Raw genomic sequence first — 15,756 nt, forward strand, 5'->3', positions numbered from 1 at the left:
CCTGTCCCTCACTCCCGTGACATACACCTGCACCCACACACAAGTCTAACAGGCCATCAGGTACCAGCAATTCTACCTCAGACACTACCTTAGTTCGAGGCATTATCTTTCTGGACTTCTGCAAACTGTTTCTGGGTCCAGGGAGAAGGAAGCTATAAATGCAGTAAGTCGTCTTGCCATTCCTTTGAATATAAAATTTACCTGAATTCATAGCTTAGTAAGTGCACTCAGGCGAGTACAACGTCGAGGTAATGGATGAGACTTCAGAAGTGCATAAATGCTCCAAACCGCCCCCCACCCCACTCCTTCAGGACCTTGGAGAGAGCCAGGAAAGGCGGCGGTGCGGCCAGCGCGTGCCGGCCGTAGAGACCAGGACTGCACAGAGTCGGAGAAGCGGGGCGGGTGCCGGGCAGTTTCCTTTAGATCCCTGAGCGCTGCTCGTCCGCTCCCCTCTCCGTCCTGCCTGGGCCCTTCTGCCCCGCGTCCCTTCCTCGCGCCCTGATGCCTCTTCCCCGTCTGCCCGTCTCCATGACAGGCATCTGTTGGAAACTCGTTCCTTCCTCTGTCTACGCGACTGTCCTCTCCCTGGCCTTCACAGAAGGCGAGCCCTGTGTGGGAAAGGACCGAGTCCGCGTGGCTCACCGTCTCGTCAGTGTTTGCGCCGCATCTGACACCTAGAAGGCGCACACTCTGCGAATGTTCCACAAGACAGCAGACCACGTAAGACAAGAAACGAGAGCTGACAGTCAGACCGGCGGTGCAGGACACTGTCGAGAACCCGGCTGGAACGGGGTGAGACGCGTACGGTGGGTTCGGACGAAGGGGATTCGAGACGCCGGGCGTAGATGTGTGTTGGCGTGACCCCTGTGGTAACACACGCACCAGGTGGCACCGCCAGTCCCACAGGCTCATTTCGGAAACGGCTAGAACACTTTGCACTGATGGAAGCGAGGCACCCCCTGCTTGGGGCCTGTAGAAGCAGCACTGTTCCCCGCTGTCCCCCATTCCTTCCCTCTAGTAAGGAGCCCTGGTTTCCTCAGTGATGTTGCGTGGAGATGGACCAGGCGAATTATTAGGTGGGTCCTGGGACCACCCCACGAGGTCAGCGAGTAAGAACCTCTGCCCCCCGAGCCCTCGCTTACGGAATTGCTAGGAAATGGGAGGGCCCCGAGTCTGGTGGCGTGGTCCCGCCGTGTCTGCTGATGCAGAAGGTGCACCCCAGGGTGCTGGGGCCGGCTGTCTGCCCAGGATGTGACTCTGCCTAACAGGCTTCATTGGACCCATGCGGTGGTTTTGAAGCTTTTTTTCAGTTGATCACCTGCAGTTTAAAAATCGGGAGATTTCACATAAAATAAAGAGTTCCAGCATCTCTTAAACATGCAGAAGCGCTAGAAATATTGGCCCTGGAATTCTCACTCGACAAAACCCTCTGCCCCTTTTCAGTGGGGTTAGTAGCCTAGACTCTAACAAAACCCCCTGCCTTGGAGTAGCAGCTGCCCCTTTTCAGTGGGGTTAGTAGCCTAGACTCTGCCACGGTCCCCAGCACCCCGCTTGTGGGACACCGGGCCTGCTCCACTTCCTTACATTGAGTGTGTAGCCTTGGAAGGCCTTCGAGTTTGAGATCCTCCACCATGAAACAGGGATCAGATGATTCTAAGAATGGAGCCTGGTAATGACTAGGAGGATAAAGTATAAGGAACCACAGTGTCCATTTCCAGAATAAAACAGCACATCTGTGGTGAATTGCTACCAGCATGACACCTGTCATCATATGCATCGGAATATCGGCCACTATTTGTCAGGGTCCCCTTAGAAGAGGATCTAGGGAAAATGCATGGGCACACGCGTGCATACCCGTGTGCACGTAGTACTCAGTGAATAGTTACAGCGTTTATCAAAACCCAGCCCCTGAAACGTTATTCTGAACGACGGCTGTGCACCTTTCAGCTCAGGCATCCACTGGGCTTCTCTTTTGCTACTTGGGACCGTGACTGCTTCTGGCCCACGGAATGTGAGAGGACGTGACCGATGCCACTTGCAGCCCCGGCCCCTGAAACAAGTGCCACCAGATTCTTCTGCTTTCCTTACCTCCCGGCTGGGTGCCGAGACCCGGTGGGGGCCTCAGAGGAGACACCAGACGGAAGGTGCCTGGGGCCTGGAACCTACAAGCATGTATACAGGTGTGACCGAGCACAGGTCAGCCCGCCGGAGGACACGATGCCACATGGAGCAGACGCAACCAGCACCCTCCAGCTCTGTCGGTTGTCACAGACGTGTGAGACAGCAAGCATGTAGACCTGTAGGTGGGCTGTGACACGGGAGGGAAGTACACCTTTCCGATGTGGAGCCACCGGGGCTGTGATGTTGCAGCTGTCACCCCGCACTGGCACAGAGCCACGATTCAAATCGAGGTCAGCTTGACCCCAAAGCCTGTGCTCACAGAGGATGCAAAGCGTCACTGATAATAGATCCCACCTTCTGGCCCAGACGGCCCAAATCACACTAGCTCGACCAACGACCATCCCTAAAATCCCCCCACACACGATGTCACCAGTGGTACTAGACTCCCCAAGAACCCTTGGGAAAATACCTGCGTCCTTTAGATTTGCTACATAGCAAACCACTTCAGAACCAAGTGCTTTCTAAACGAAAAGAGAAAAAGAAAACAAACCGTTATTTTAGCTCACAGTGATGAGGAGCTGAGTCTGGCCTCCTGCAGCTGAGCGGTTCTCTCAGCCCGGGGCCGGATCCTGCTCCCGTCAGCTGGGCACACGCGGACCCGGGGGCGGCCGCCGCGCTGCTGGCAGCCGGCTGGTCTAAGCTGGCTCGGTGCTGACGGCCAATCTTTGCCACAAGTGGGGTCTCGTCCTCCGTCAGGGTAGCCCGAGCTTGATCATCTGGTGGCAGGGGCAGAGGCCACAAGAGCAGCATGAGGTCCAGCCCCAGGGCACGAGCACTTGTCCAGCTGCTCCCTTTGGCCAAACCGAGGCACATGGCAGTGCCCAAAGTCACCACGGGAGGGCACAACCGAAGGCTGTGACACAGGAGGTGGGAACAAACTGCGGCCATTACTACAACCTACCCGATACCCAGGGACCGCTGTGGGGACCGCAGCACAGAGCAGGTGTGTCACAGACTTGAAATCTCCCAAAGCCGCCACCTCCAGCCTCTGGCCACGCCTCCAGCCATGCCCCCCGCCACACACACCACCATGGGACGACGGCATAGCTGGCTCTTTTGGAGCTTATTGGGAACCGCACTTGGGAGGAAGTGACGGGTCCAGTGTCCCTGTGGCGTGTCCAACGGAAGTCTGGGGCCAGGGGGCCATCTCCCTCTGAAAGGGTGTCTCCGCCGGGTGTGAGACAGAGTGCCGGGCCCGCCTCGCACGCCTCACTGTGACAAGGAGAGTGTGACCAAACCCCTGAGGCAGTCACTCCCGCTCCCAAGAGAGAAGGGACGAGAGGGCCTGGAGAGCGCACTGCTGTGGAGCTGCCGCCCAGCTCGCTCTCTGCCCGTGCTCCCCTCGGTCCTCGTTTCCAGGCCCCGGACCGCCCCTTCGTGGCTTGCTGCTGTTGCTGTCAAAACACCTTCCCCTTGACAACATTTCAGCCAAGAAAAGCAAAATATCTAACAAGAAGAAACGTGGCTTGTCTGTCATTTCAGTGACTTAAGGCCAGAGCAATAAATAATGAGTTGTTCTTGGTTGAGCTGTGTCTCCTCGCAAAATATTGTCTGCTGAAGTCCTAACCCCCGAGGCCTCAGAATGCGACCTTCTTTGAAAGTGGCGTCATTGCAGAATAATTAGTTACGACAGGGTCACGGTGGACATGCACACGGAAGGAGCGCCTCGTGATGAGCAGGGCGGGACTGGGGCCGGGTCACAGAAGATCGCGCCAGACCGCCAGGAGCCGGGAGCGCCACGGGCAGCCTCAGACGCAGCCGCCTCCACCAACGCTGCGACCTCGGCCTTCCGGCCTCAGAGGCTGGGACACAGTAACGTGCTGCCGCGTCAGCCCCTCGGTTTGCGGTACTGTCAGAGCAGCCCCAGACGCTGGTGCCCGGCCAGCCACCGGCTCACGGGCCATTTCGCGCCCCTTCTCTTTCACACTCCTTGCCCCCCGGACTGTCGGCCCCCGTTCCGGGCGAGAAGTCAGGCCGAGCCGGTGTGGCCTGAAGCCAGACCCAGCCAGGGGCTCTGCCCTGTCCTGCGTTTTCCTGTGCAGTGGCCGCTGGCCCAGGCTCGCGGCAGAGGTCGGAGCGGTGGTCCTGCCGGTATGGGCCCGGCCCTCGTGCGACAGGCTAGTTTCTGTAAAGATTAGCCCCATCGTTTCCTTCTGGGCTGGGTGATATCCAAGCGCTTCCCATGAGTTTCCTATGTAAAGGAGGCCCGTGGGAGAGACTTTTGTATGCGGCGAAGGGGCCTTTTGGATCGTGAGTGATCACCTGCCTCCCTCTAAATTCATGTGCTCTGCGAGCGTGGTTTGTTTTCATCTGAGAGAGTCCTGTGAACGCTGGCCGCCGTCCGTCCCGGCCTCTGCCCTGGCTGGCGGTGGCCGGGACGCCCGCGGTTCTTACCATGGTTGACAGTGGCGGTGGAGGATGCCCACAGGCAGCACTGCCTTTTAAATACACCGGGCGTCTGGGACGATTTCCTCCCATTTCAGGCTGTGTGGAGCATCCTAACTTAAAATCCTTGCTCTGGTAGAAAAAAGGAGAAACTTCATTTTCTTAAATGCTAACATTTAGCTATTAATTACCCCCTAACTATTAGTAAGTTACAATTCCAAACACCTAGTTGTTTGTAAAGTCCTCTCCGCGTCTGCCCGTAGGCTGCCTGGGCACAGGTTCCTCTGGGGGCTGCCTGTGGCCCACCGCAGGGGGACTGGGCGTGGCCGGAGTGATGAGAATCTGACTCTTTTAATAACAGGCTTCATTAGGGAATGCAGGTTGCCAGTGTTCGAGGTTTATTTCAAGGTTCTTTCCTGCAATTGCTTCTATTATTAGTTAATTAGTTAGTTAAATTCACAAGCATCAGAGGAGCATCCAGTTAGTGCCAGGCACTGCCCTTGTCCCCGAGGATGCAGAAACGAGGGCTCGACGAGGGCTCCTCATGCCTCAGGGTCTAGTGGGAAGATGCACGTGCGAGTGGATCATCGCGTCAGGGAGGAGGCTCTGTGGGATCACGGACGAAGCAGCAGCGCGCCTTGTTAGGAATGGCAGCAACCTGTTCCCAGAGTCAGTGGCTTTCTCACGAAATCTCGAAGGATGAGTAGGAGTGTGCCAAACGCACAATGTGACAAAGGACATTTCAAGAAGAGGGAGCAGCACACGCGTCAGATGCAGCTCTGACTGGGAGACCGGTGGGTGGCCAGACACAGGAGATGTGGGAGCCGCAGGAAGTGAGTTTGGAAAGGATTTTCTGGGGAAGATCGGAGGGAGCTTGGGCCTTAGTCTATACGTGATAGGGAGCAGACACTGCAAGGAAGCTTCCAGAAGTCAGATTCGTGCTCACTCCTTCAGGGTGGTATGGGACCGGCAGCCACAGAACAAATGAGTCCCGTCTGCAGCCACGGGAACAGGAAGCGTCGGCCCTCATCGGCCACAGTGGTGAGGGTTTCGCTCGGGTCCCGTCACGCATGACGGGACTCGCTACCTTCAGAAGAAGAAGAATGTGTTAAAGGGTGCGGGACAGCATAGACCGTCTCCAGCAGGGCCAGAAGGCCGGGCTCAGAGGCGACGTCTCCAGGAACAGCCCTCAGCCTATGCTGTGCCCGGCTCCTGCGGAGACCCCACTGCGGGGCTGACAGCACAGTTCACACCCCCGGAAGCCCGAAACTCTGCCTTCGCTGCCCCCGATAGCCAGCGCCCCTGAGTCTCCCTCATCAGAAAGTGGGGTACGGCCCCTGCTTCCACCCTCTGCCATTTCCTGATGGAAGGCTGCCAACGGCGCGCCTGGTCATCAGAACGTGGGTCTGCGGACGCACCCCGGCTGCAAGGGATGCTGGGAACACGAGTGGCTTTCCCCTGGGGGAGGGCAGACTCGTAACGAAGAAAAGCCCCAAACGTGGACGGGTTTTAGGACACGTGTGTCGGCTTCGGAGAGCTCTGTTTAAGGACGAAGCCAGAAGTCAGGGGTCTCGTCTCCGGGCGTCTGTGAGTCACAGTTTTGCAGACATTACAGCATTGGCTCTTTTCCCCAGACGGGAAACCCCCTGTGGCAGGTGCGATGTCGTTTTCAGGTTCATGTGCCATGTGGTTGGTGCCACACTCCCGGGGAGAGCTCGAACGAACACTGGGTCGTCTCCAAGCCCGTGACGACTACAGAGCTCTCTCTGCTGTGCCATCCAGTGACATTTACTGGGTACCTACTGGGCGTCCTGGCCTGTGATGGGCACAGTGGCTGATTCAGGAGAGGTGCTGGGCACACATGCCAACACCCGCAGTAAACGGCCTGCTGTGCCAGGTGCAGAGACGCCTGGCGTCTGTGATCGTGGTGACAGTGTAGTGTTCTTGCAGGAGTGACCTATCCGCCCAGGGAGGTGAGAGCTTCCTGTGGCAAGGCCGCCCTCAGTGAAGAGAAGCCAGAAGGAAATGGCCAAGCTCCAAGCAGATACCAGGGAAGGGTCTTCTGGGCCGGACTCGGAAGGAAGGCTACCGGGCCTGGGGAGAGGCTTACGCTACAGATGACTCTGTTTAGTCTGTCTTCCCCAGAGGGAGACCATCTGGGAGGCTCGCCCAGCCAGTTCCCCTGCAGCGCGGGAGGCCCCCCACGGTGTGCTCCGCCCGCATCTGCGTTGCTGTACAGAATGGCGGCCATTTATCATGACCTTGCCAGAGTCCACGTTGCTCCCTCGGGACCGAAGTGGGCCCTGGGCGGATGGCTTCACTTCTCGGGCTGGAGTTTCAGCATTGACAGGTTAGGAGGCCCCATGGGGCTCAGGCCTGTTTCCCTGGAAACACAGGCAGAAATAGTCTTCAAGGAAGCCAAGCGAGTGAATCCCCTGTGGCCAGGAGCCCTGGCCCAACCCTGCCTGCTGACCGCAGCACCTGCCAGCGGCTTGGGGCAAGTAGCTTCCCTGGAACTAAGGGCGAGACCACTGCCTCGGCCTCCGGGGCCGGCGGGGGCTCCTGTGTCTCGCCCTAGTCAAGTTTTGGGAGGGTCTAGTGCAGACATCGGTCCGAGGTGGCGTGGAAGCGGTCAGAGGTTTGGGCCGCTGAGATTAGCCCCCCACCTCGGGCTGCCACACCCCAGGTTCACACGACCACGGCTTTGGGATCTGAGACTTCTTAAAAAGCCACGTCTTCAAGCGATCTCGTCTGAAGCTGCGTCATGGCTATTTCTACTTCCAGCCAGGACGGAGTATGAATGACCGGAGTTACTGTCTCTCTTTAAACAGCTAAAACCTGAACCAAGTGAATGGAACAGCAGGTTTCAGACCCTGGATGATGGACAGTGCAGGACAGGGCTCCCCGAGAGAGAAGAAACAAATCTCATGCGTTGTCACCTCACATAGCAAAGGGACTTCGTAGAGGTGATCAAACTGAGGGTCTCAAGGTGGGGAGATTATCCTGCACCATCCTGGGGAGCCCAGTGTAATCGCAAGAGTCTCCGGAAGTGAGAGAGGGAGGCAGGAGGGCGAGAACGAGGGTGGACAGGGAGACCCCGCGCTGCCCGCTTGCAGCTGGAGAAGGGGCCGTGCGCCCAGGAGCGTGGGCGCCGCACAAGCCAGAAAGGGCCGGGAGCGGATTCTTCAGAAGGAATTCCACCTTGCTGACACCTCCATGTTAGCCCAGGGAGATTCATTTTGGACTTTTGACCTCTAGAACTACCTAAGATAATAAGTTTGTGTTCTTTGAAGCCACTGGATTTGTGTTAATTTTGCAGCAGCCGTAGAAAACTAATACAAAGAGGGAATGCTTCCAACTCATCCGCGGAAGCCTGCTCTGTCTCGGTACCAAAATCAGAGCATGGCATTACAATAAAGAAAACACGGAATGTAAACGCGAAATGTCATGACCAAATTTCCGCAAATCCAGTCAAACGATATGCGAAGAAAACGATGCATCACGACACATGGGGTTCGAGCCGGCAGAGCTACCGTGGCTTCATCCTCCATCGCTCTTCTGATCGACCTGGGTTCCAGCAGCCCACGCGTCTGCCATCTTCCATTCACCCTCGACTCGGGATCATGTGCGTCGGCCATCTCCCCATCCCTGAGTAGACAGAGTGTCCCCACATGCTCACGCCATTCCCCTGGAGCACTGTTCTCTCTGTCTCTCTCAGGGGGGGTTCGCTCGTTTACCCTTCACATCTTACCTTCTGCCCCAAACAGTTTTCCAGAGTGTCCCCGAAAAGAAAAAACAGGAAGACATCTGGAGATAGGCCTGAAGAGAATCTTTCTGAATGACAAATCCGAACGGGGAAACTGAGGCTCCAGGGCTTCACGTGACCCGCCCAAGGCTAGGGAGTCCCACCGCCTTCCTCCTGTGAACTAGAAGACGCAGAGCTTCAGACGTAACTTTCCAATAAGGCTCCCGGCGCCAAGCTGCGCGCCTATTTTAAGACACAATCAATGGTGCCTCGAACATTTCAGAGCAACGGCCTGGCCTCCCCACCCAGCTCCGATCGCGTGTGTGACCTGGTCTCACGTCGGTGTGTTGCTGGGGGGTTGTGGCTTTTGCCTCCTGTTGCCTGGGAAGTGTAAACACTAATGCTGTTGTGCTTCCACTGCGTGAGACTCACCGAGCAGCACAGATAAAATTAGTTCCTATTCTGGCCAACACAATACCCAGTCCAAAGAGAATCTCAAGTTTTCTCCTTCCCTTTTGTGGGGTTTTCTCCCTACACTGCTCATTCCCGTTATTATAATGTGATTCGGACTTGCTTTCTACTCATAAATCATAAAATCATAAATCTGAGTGTCCAGCGGTAATAAAAACGAGTACTTTATTCCGATGCTAACAGGATTTCTGCCCTCGCGTTGTGTTTACTCCACCTGGACTGAGGCCCGGTGGGATTCTGTGAGTGAGCACGGCACGCATCAGTGCTCCCCACCCCACATCCCTGGGGACGCCCCGCCCCGCAGCTTCCCACACCTCCTGCTGGAGCTGCAGGCGAGGCCCCCAACGCACTGTGGACGGGGTGGACCAGAAGGGTGGGGCCTGCAGCGAACCTGCAGATCCCAGAGCAGCTGCTGCAAGGGACGTGGCTAGTCCCACGGGTACTGCACGGCGTCAAGGCCTGGCCTCCGTGGAGCGCGGACGTGTCCTGGCGGGGCAGGCGGCAGACCCGGGAGCCGTGAGGGCGTGGAGGGCACAGGGAGGTCTGCGAGCAAGGAGCACAGTGCAGGTGGGGACTGCCCTCCCACCCAGGGCTGAGGGGGTGTCCAGGGTGAGATAGGACAGCCACTCCAGAAGGACTGGGACACTCAGCGGGTCACCAAGATGGAGTCCCCAACTCATTCAACAAACGTTCTGTGAACAACCACTGTGAATCGGGCATCGTTTTGACGGCTGGGAAATAAGGCAACAGGTGAGCGCAGTCCTACCCTCTCCGAGCTTAACATCCAGCAGGGGCGGCGGATGGCGATGAGACAGCCACCGAGAGGGTCAGCACTTCCTGAGAAGGTCACCACTGTGAGGAAGAGTGCTGGGTCTGGAGGGTGGTGGCCAGTTGCCCTCAGGAGGCCGAGCTGTCACCTGAAAGGCCTTCTGGAGACGAGGCGGAAGGAGAGTCCGCTTGGGCCGAGCACGCGTGAGGTCAGCAGCTAGTTAAGTGCCCCAGGCCTGCTCCGTTCTGGCACCGTGCTTGCGTTTGTGACACACTAGGGAACAGAAAGGCAAAGGCCTGCCCTCGTGGAGCCGACGTGTTTGTGGGGTGTGCACGTGAGAGGCGCAGGGGGTGAACCTGGGCACTGCTCGGTGCCTCGGTGTGGCTGAACGTGAGGGGCAGAGCCCGGCAGTTAGGCCGCAGGGTTGGGGGGGGCCAGATTACAAGCCTCCACCACTCATCACGTGGAGCAGGGGGCGGCCTGGGCCCGCCCGCCTGTACCTGGAAAGGCCAGGCCAGCGTCGACTCATCCTCACATCCCCAGCATCGAAAACACCTGTCAGCCCTGAATGAATGAATGAATGAGTGAATGAGTGAATGAGTGCCTCCAGACATGTCCTGATGAACCATGGGCGTGCGTGTGAGAAAGATGCTTCTCAGTGTCACGTAGAAGAACAGAGTTGGGACCAGGACACCTGCTAGAAGGAATTACGGTTCCTCCATCAGCGGTCACCGTACAGCTTTGCTCACTCGCTTATTTCTAAGTCACACGTCGGTCCCACGATGCTGATGCGTTCATTAGGAAAACACATAAAAATAGAAAGTTTAACAGGAGGAGCCGAACGTAGAAATTCTCTCGTTTTCTCCGCCTGCTCCAGTGGAGGTCACTTGTCTTGGAGACCAGCGAGCGTCCTCAGCGGGGAGGACAGAGCAGGTGGCAATGGCGACGCAGATGGAGAGGACCAGCTGGACCGCGGTGAGGAGGGACCCTGTGGACACTTAACTGTGGCTCCAACATCTGCATTCCCTCGTGGGCAACACGCCTCGTCCCAGATGACCAAGGCGAGGTCAGCGGGAGAAGCGGGGGGCAGGGGAAAGAAACGTGATTCGGGCCAAAGCGAAGCCAGAGCAGGCGACGGCCTTGTGCTGAGGGCGTTTGCTGAGGAGGGTCCCTCTCCAGGGTGGTCCCGCAGGGGCCTCAAGCTGTGCAACCGGTGTACAGCTGATCCCCTCCAGTCCAACCCCACACCAGACACGGGAGGGCAGCGGCCAGGAGGCCCTGGCGCTGTGAGGTGCCCCCTTAGGGGCTGTTTCACCGTCCGCCAGGTACACGTACCCACCCTCTACAGTGGCGATGTTAATGCTCGCCGCCATTTATTGATTGTGAACCTACTGTGTGCCAGGCATTGCACTAGATTTACTGTTGGCTGCTGCTCACATCAGCCTTGCCAGTTAGACAGTGTGTCCTCTGTTCTCATTTTACAGACAAGGACAATGAGCTTGGGGACCTCGAAATTATACAGCTGGTCACTGCCCAAGCCGAGATTAGACCAGGTCTGTCGGACTCCAAATGCGTTAGCTTTTCATTCCAGGCCCCTCTGTGTCATCGTGCAGGGACGGGGAGCTGCAGGCAAGGGGGGTGGGGGGTGGGGAGGCCCCAGGCATGATGCGGGGGCCCCAGGCATGGTGGGGGGCACAGGCACGGGGAGCCGCAGGCTCTGGTCCCAGCCTCCCCATGGCCCCATGGATCCCCACGCCCACACTCCCCTGTGCACTGCTCAGCCTCAGCGCATTTCCTGCTGCCCCCAGGACACCGTCCCCTGTCCCCTGCCATGCTTCCCAAACTTGAGCGCCAGTGCCGCTGGTCCTCAGGCCGGATTTTCTGGATTTTTCGCCTCCGAGTCTTAGCTTTATCCTTGTCTCTTGCTTCCCCTTTGATCCCTCTGTGAAGCCATTACAAAAGCCTGCCTTGAGCTCACTGCATGTCAGTCACTGGGTCCACTGTATGTTCACAGTAGGAGAGCCCAGGGGGTGGGGGTCGGGGGAGGCGAGGGGCTCATGGAAGTTCTTGCGAGGCCGAGTCAGAGTGTGTAGTCAGACCAGACGGAGATCTGAATCTCGGCCCCGCCACTTGCCAGGTGTCACCTTGCGGCAGGCCCTTACTCTGCAGCCATCTGTGAAAGGGGATGGATGCTACCTCCCAGACCACTGCTTCTGTCATCATTGTCACGGCAGGGTGGGGTTAGAACGCGTGGCCACTGTCTTACCAAGACAGAGCGTTGGCGAGGGCGTAGCCTGTGAGGGTGTGGTGAGCCACTGGCCGGGGCAGGGGGTGAGGGGGTCCGTACTGGGAGGAGAGGTGGCATGGCCCGGTCACTATGAGCCGCCTGGCCTGGAGGGGAAGCTGTGACTACGTGGCAGGAGGAGGGCTTTGCCCCGAAGAGGAGTCGTTTCTTTAGTCCTGGGCCCCTGGCCCTGGCGGTCCCTCTCGCCTGTCTTCGGACCACCGGAGCTGGATGGAAATCTCTCTCCGTTTCTGGCAGCTCCAGGGGCAAGTCTGTCCTACCATTTCTGAAAATCTTTGCCGACGTCAACCAGAAAACAGGCCCCGTGACCCAGAGTTTCCAAAAAGCTTACTTGACAAACTGAGTAACGAGTCAATTGACAGGAAAAATAAAGTCGGAGATCGCCCTGCTTCTGGAAAGACCGGGCGTGGGGTCACGAGAGGCCCAGCGAGCGGCTTGTATGGGGGGCGAGAGGCCAGTGTCCTGGAGTGTGCCCCAGGCCCTGACTCGGGGACCGAGGGGCTCTGTTACGCACACGTACATCAAAAGCATGAAGCACAAAGGAGCGTTTGTGCTGTACCCCAGAATGAACCCCGATGAAGTTATTCGCAAGGAATGACTGTCATCGAGCTCTCGTCACTGCAGTGTTTCCATGTCTCGGTGCCCAGAACCAACGACCCTCGAGACGCCGAGTCGTGCTCCAAGGCAAAGGGCATCACCCGACCTCATGGAAGCCTTCTGGGGACAGAGGGAGAGGACAAGGAGGCTCTGTGCAGAAAGAATCGGCGTCGAAGCGCAGGCTGGCTGTAGGCGAAGGCACAGAGCTCATGTTAAGCTACGGGAAATAGTATTTTATCAGATAAAAAAAAATTTTGAGTCATTCAGACATTTATTGAGCCACTCCTCAGTGCCAGGCACTAGGCTGGGCGACAGGACCTGAGGACACAGTCTCATTAGGAGTGAACTGCCTGTCGAAGGGGACACCTGTGAGCACACAACCGTGACTCAGCATGAAAGGTGCTCACAGCAGGTAGAGGGTGCTGGCAGAGGTGGAGGGAGGCACCATGCTGAGGGACAGAGAGAGACAGAGACAGAGACAGAGAGAGGAGGGCGGGGGAAGAGAGAGAGAGAGGAAGAGGCCGTTCATTCCCACAGGTGGTGGTCCATGCCATTTGCAGATTGAATATTCATGGCTGCAAACAGTCTCCATTGTGTGATGCCAGAGTTCTCTGTGAGTGTGGTAATTTTCTGAGGCACAAATCTAAACGTCCCGCTAGGAGGCCAGAGCGCCTTTGCCAGCTTCGTAGCCAGGGAGTGGACCACGCCCAACACCTGTCCCCCGTGTCCCAGCACAGCCTCGCTCTCCTCCCCTCCCACCGCCTATGCGGTCATTCTCACACTGCGATCGACACTTTTTTCTGTGCAGAGTCAGGGAAATATGGAGTTAATGAGGTACAGATGTAATAAAGTAAGGAGTTTGTTTTAACAGAAAAATTTATTTAAGTAGCTTTAGAAATTACCTTGGCCCCACATTTATAGGAACCATAAAAGAATCCTTTACATTTTTCAGTTACATTTGACTGCTTTTTACAGTGGAAAGTATAGGTCATGGTGACATTCGTGATTTTGGAGACTCATGAAGGTCATGGGTGAAACCTTTGAGAATGTCAAGGGTTCAAGTCTATGAATGAGCTACACTGGCACTCTGGGTATAACAAGGTCTCATTTTAAGTTTGAGAAAAAGATTTATTTTCTTTTATGTGACTTTCCTATAATTTAGGAAAGCCCACCGTTGCTTGACCCTGTTTGTGAAGGCTTAGCATGTGCTTCCAGAAGAAAAGGAACGATATTTATGCACAAAATTGCAGCCTGACAAGTAACTCAAGTCAACAAAGATAAACTAAATTCTCCCAATTAAATGCTTTTCTCTTGGCCTATTTCCGAGAACGTAATAACCTCTCAAACTCAACCTCTGGCCCCTTCCCCAAAATACCTTCCGAACCCCTCAACCTTAACATGACAACACACAGCTCAGTCGCTTTCACTTCTGGCTCCTCGTTTTGACTATTAAGATCCCATGTATTTATTTGCTGAAGCCAGGAAATTCAGAGTTGGCCAGACTCTTCCCCCAACATCCAATCAGTTACCAACAAAATCAATTTTACCTCTTAAATGACTCTCAAATGCAGCCAGGCCTCTCTGGCCCCACGGCACTGTCCTCACTCAGGGCCAGACGGTCCGTCATCACGGCATCCTGACATCCCGCCTCTGCTGTCCGTGCTCCGTCTTCTGAATTAATGTAATTTTTCTCGAAATGCAAAGCTCGCATTCATCGGCTTGCCCAGATGATCAACATAGGGTCCCACGAATGACCGGTTCCCTGCCGGGGATTCGGACACTTGCTGTCTACACAGAACACCTCGACCGTGAGCCGCTGTCTCCCTGAACACGCGTGCGCTGTCACACGTCTAGGCACCTTGCATTTTCTCAGCTCTTGCCCTGCACTGTCCTTCGACCCTTGATGAGCCTCTGCAGTATCTTCGGGATGCACCGCAAACGTCACGACTTCAAGAGAGCCGCGGGTGACCGTCTCGGAGGGTCTCCCATCCGGGCTCCCGCAGTACTGGACACGCACCACGATTGAAGCGCGTCCCGGCTCACAGTGCCAGCTTGTTAACGGGCGCACCGTCAGCGGCCCAGGAGCGCTGGGTCATCTCTGCATCCTAGTACTTGGCACGGTGCTTGGCTCCCGCTGGACAGTCAGTGAGTGTCTGCTAAATGAAAGGACCAGTGATTAAGATCTGCGGCTACCTAGTGACGGACGGAAGCGTGATCAAAGAGCAGAAAGTGCTTTTGTTAACCGTAAAGTGAATCCAGGTGCCAGAAAAGTTAAAACAAGGATGAAGAGGGATTTTAGATCTCGACCGATTTTTAAATTACTTATCACATCTGTTCTAGGTAAAGACAACCTGCTGAGGCCTCTTAGTCAGTGTTTCTCACTTGGGCACCAGCAGATAAATGTTCAGTGCTCACAGAAGAAATACAGGGTGCCCGTTAGCTTTGAAAATGCAAAAAGCTATCCAGGAAGAGTATGTGCTAAACATTTTTTTGTTTGGCCCATTAGGCCACAATATCAGACACAGGACGAGTGGGACTGTATGCAGTGTCCAGTGTGTGCGCTGGCAGCTTCCACTGGACAGTCACAGTGAGGCTGTTCTTTTCTCATTCATTCATTCATTCATTCATTCACAGACAACTGTGGTCTGTCAGCACCTGCCATCCTTACGCCGTGCTCTGAAGAAGCAATCACAAGGAGGGGTCTGAGATTCTAGGCTTTCTACGGGGTAGATGGCGTACTGCAAACGGTGTCCTGGACGCGCGTCATTAACCAGTTACTACTTAAATCCAGCCTCGGTCCCCGCAAAAAGTTCTCAGGTTCGCGTTGCACACACAGCAGGTCCCAGGTTGTGTTGGGGGACCCGGGTGAGGCGGCTACGGTTCTGATGCAGCGAGGGTCGCGCGGGGCGCAGCCTGTCTCCAGGACAGGCCGCACTCGCCGCGGTGTTGGGGGGTTCGCGGCTGCTCTAACTCCCGGGGCGCGCTTTCTGAGAAGGAAAAGGTTTGGAGGAAGGCGGGCGATGAGTGACACCTGAGCGCGGTGTTTCAACGCCGGCATTCCGGTGACTGGGCGCCAGGCTCGGAGGGGTTCTCTGGGTCCCCCCCGCAACCCTCTACCATGCGGTGCTGGGAAGAAAACTTCCTGAGCAAGTCCGTCCACGGCCTTCGGCCCCGCTCCCGGAACCGGCCCCTCCAAGGTAGGGTCCTGGGGGGGCTCAGGCCGGACTCGACCTGGCAAACTACGGTATAAATGACGGACCGATCTCAGCCGCCCGCGACACCGCGTGCGGGGTGCCACCGGAC

The sequence above is a fragment of the Pteropus alecto genome, unplaced genomic scaffold (assembly GCF_000325575.1).
Source record: "Pteropus alecto unplaced genomic scaffold, ASM32557v1 scaffold101, whole genome shotgun sequence".
NCBI classification, from domain to species: Eukaryota; Metazoa; Chordata; class Mammalia; order Chiroptera; family Pteropodidae; genus Pteropus; species Pteropus alecto.